Here is a 3,403-nt window from a genome sequence, read left to right as displayed (position 1 = left end):
CTCTGTGTCCACTTAGGTGTCCATGGGTTCGTACCCATTTGCTGGTGAGCGCGAGCACGTGGTGCTCGTGTGTCCATTCTTGGGATACTTGGCTTACTGGAACGGGTTCCAGCTCTGGCCAGGAGAACCACGAGAGGTGCCCCCTCACCGCTGCTCCTCATAGCCGAATAGCACTCCGTGGTGTCCACGCGCCACATTTTATTTACCCACTCGTGGGTCGATGGGCACTCGGGTGGCTTCCAGGTCTTTGCGATTGTGACTTGTGCCCTGACACTAACCCTAACCCTTACCCAGCCCGTCTCCTCCACGGCCCCTGCCTGACTGACTCCTTCCCGCCCGGCCTATCACCTGTCACCGTCCTCTGCCCCTGCCTGACACGCTCCTCCCCGCCCGGGCCGTCACCGTCCTCGGCCCCTGCCTGACGGGGCTCCTCCGTGGCCTGGGCCTTCCAAGGGCTTGGTGTGGACGCTGGTTCCAGGACGCCCTCCCAGGAACCCGGTAGCAGGGCGGCCGCAGCGTCTCGCGCAACCCAACCGTCCGCCGGCTGGCCGCCGTCGCTAAGTGGCCTGCGGGGGACGTGCTCCCGCTGTGCCGTGGGGGCCCAGCCTGGTGTCTTCTCTGAGGCCCCGCGGCTGCCGCTCCCCGCAAGGGGATAGCCGCGGAGGTGGGGACCGCCTCCTCATGGGGACGTACACCCAGCTCTCCACGTCGGATTCCGGATTCCGGGGCTCTCTGTCCTGCCAGAAGGCCCAGCTGGCCTGCGGGTCCTCAGAGTGGCAAAAACATCCGAAAACTGAGATTGAGGGTCCGGTGGGTGTCTGCACTTTTGTGCTGGGCACCCCAGGGAGGCCCGGGGGCTGGCTGGACAACGCGGTCTGCTGGGCTGGGGGGGGGTTTGGAGGAGCAACTGATGCCCTTTGCACTTTGGGTAGCAAGTGTCTGAGGTGTCTCTGGGCCCTGTGCCATGTGGGGGCGGGGGCGGGGGCGGGGTGGGAGGAGGAGGAGGAGAAGGAGGAGGAGGAGGAGGAGGAGGAGGAGGTGGGAAGGGCCCGGGCCTGCAGTCCTGTTCCCCGGGGTGGCACAGCATGTGGCTTCTTCCACAGGCTGCTTGGCCTGGGCTCCCTGCACCTGGGCCTTTGGAGGACTGGCCCTGTGCTTGCCAACACTTCCTGCAGGGACCCAGAGCTGGGAGGTTGCATCTCTCAGCCCTGGGTCGGGCAGAGCCCCAGCGGGCCATGCCCACAACCTCTCTCAGCAGGGGTCCCCCAGAAGGCTCCTTTGGGACCAGGATTCTCTTGCGGGTGACTCTTTAAGGTCTGGCCCCTGGATGGAGGGGCACCAGGAGTAGAGGAGCAGGAAGGGGAAGGGGGTGGCCATGCGAGGGGACACTTTCAGGCCAAGTCCCAGCTTCAGTCTGATCCTCCTGGGAACCCCGGGGTGGACATCACACCTCCTGGTTGCCCCGCTCTGAGACAAGGAGCCGGGCTTCGCATTCCCACAGCAGCCAGTCGTGGGCTGAGGACACCTGGGGCGTTGGGAACTCCCTGGCTTCTCCTTGGTTTAACATCTGGAGCTGCTTGTGAATTGTGCCGCCACACACACCCGAGTGCAGGTGTCTTCTGCACAGACTGCGGGCCTCGCTCTTCTGAATGCCGCTAGCTCGCCACCCACCCACGGGTGAACCTGGTCAGGGTACTTTCTCTCAGGGGCAGACTCTGATCCGGGCGGGCTACCGGTGTCTCTGTTTGCTCCTTTCTTTCTTCCACTTCGGGAAAGGCTTCCTTACTGGGTGTGGAAATCTCCTATGCCTTTCCTCGCCTATTCTGTCAGCTCTAAAATTCTCTTTCGGTTGCCACCCTCACAGATGGATTAGGAAACTCTTTGCGGTGCACTCATTAGTGAAATGACCTCAATGACGCTGGAATCCAATATCTAATCGCCAATTTTTAGCGAGTCCACACGCCAGGGTGGTCGGGGTCCAATGCAGCCCCGGCCAGGCCCAGGCCCCTTGGACTGGGCCACAGGAGGACACAGAGGAGGGTCCCGGCCCCCACGGTAGGTAGAGGTGCGGGCAGTTCTCCAAGGGCTTGGGTGTTTTCCAGAGGGAGGAGATGGAGGGGACTGATTTCTTCAGCGCCCCACAAACCACGCCACCCCACCCCACCCATGGGACACATCCCGAGAGAGAGAGAGAGAGAGAGAGAGAGAGACAGACGCCCCATACACTGGCTCCCCTCCCCCGTGCGCTGTGCCCCAGCCCTGGCCCGGGGGAATAGGCGGCCGCCGGGCCACAGGGTGGGGGGCGCAGCTGAAAGGGGTTGTGGGGGAGGGCCGCCCCTGGCTGGGGTCAAAGGGCGAGCGCCCCGCCCCTCCCGCCCGTGAGCAGTCAGCGGCCCCGGCGCGCTGGGGGTGGGGGGCGGGGAGGTGAAGGAGGCCAGGCGAGGAGAGGAGGGGGGCTGGAAGGGCTCCACCTTGGCGGGTCCAGCCGTGGAGGCGCATCTTGTGTGAGTGTGAGTGAGTGAGTGCGTGTGAGTGTGAGTGTGTGTGTATACAGAGACAGCCCCCAACCCCGGCCCGCCGCTCCCTGCCCGCCCCGCCCGTCACCCCCGTCCCTCGGAGCCCGCGGGACCCGGCCGGCGAACTCAACAGGCCCGACCCGGCGCGGGGCCTGGGGCGGGAGGAGGCGGCGGGGAAGCGCAGAGAGGCTCGGCTTCTTGAGCGGGGCAGGGGCGCCCTCCGCCGTCCACGGCCACACCACCCCGAACGCGCCCGATCCCGTCTGGTCTCGGAAGCTAAGCAGGGTCGGGCCTGGTTAGAACTTGGATGGGAGACCGCCCGGGAATACCGGGTGCCGTAGGCTTCTTCTTTTTTTTTTTGCCTCTGGTTCTGTCGCGTTTCTGGGAGTGCGGGGGCGGCCCGGGGTGGGGGTGACCCCCACCCTCAGCGCCCGCCGCGGTGCCTGGCGCCCCAGCCCGCACCGTGGGGCCTCCTCTTGTCCCGAGCCGTGACACCGCCGCCACGCGGCAGCATGCGTGGCTTCTGGACTGTCAGGTCTCAGACCAAAGGTCTGCTCTGTGGGAGCCGACACGCTGGAGGAAACCTTGAGAGTCTGAGAGGGGAGGGAGTTCCAGAAGAAGGCCAGGATGTCATTTTGAGGGAGTATGTGACCAGAACTCCTCCCGTTGCTTTTGGGGTTCTATGGGCTACACGTAGGAATCTTTGGTGGTGGCACCTGATGTTCGGGGATCCGGAGTCACACCCAGACCTGCTCCACAGGCCTCCTTTTACTTTTCTCTTCGGATTCATTTTTTTTTTTTTTTTTTTTTGAGACAGAGTCTCGGTTTGTTGCCCAGGCTAGAGTGAGTGCCGTGGCGTCAGCCTAGCTCACAGCAACTTCAAACTC

At 64.1% G+C, this 3,403-nt stretch overlaps 1 pseudogene; it reads left to right on the top strand.

Moving 5' to 3' along the window:
- Positions 1-2,741: 2,741 nt before the first annotated feature.
- On the top strand, positions 2,742-2,860 carry LOC142868844 (uncharacterized; annotated as a pseudogene).
- Positions 2,861-3,403: the final 543 nt, after the last annotated feature.

Source organism: Microcebus murinus, unplaced genomic scaffold (assembly GCF_040939455.1).
Source record: "Microcebus murinus isolate Inina unplaced genomic scaffold, M.murinus_Inina_mat1.0 scaf043_hap2_Mmur4.0, whole genome shotgun sequence".
Classification (NCBI taxonomy): Eukaryota; Metazoa; Chordata; class Mammalia; order Primates; family Cheirogaleidae; genus Microcebus; species Microcebus murinus.
Note: the sequence above shows the minus strand (reverse complement) of the source record. Positions and strands in the feature narration are given on the sequence as shown.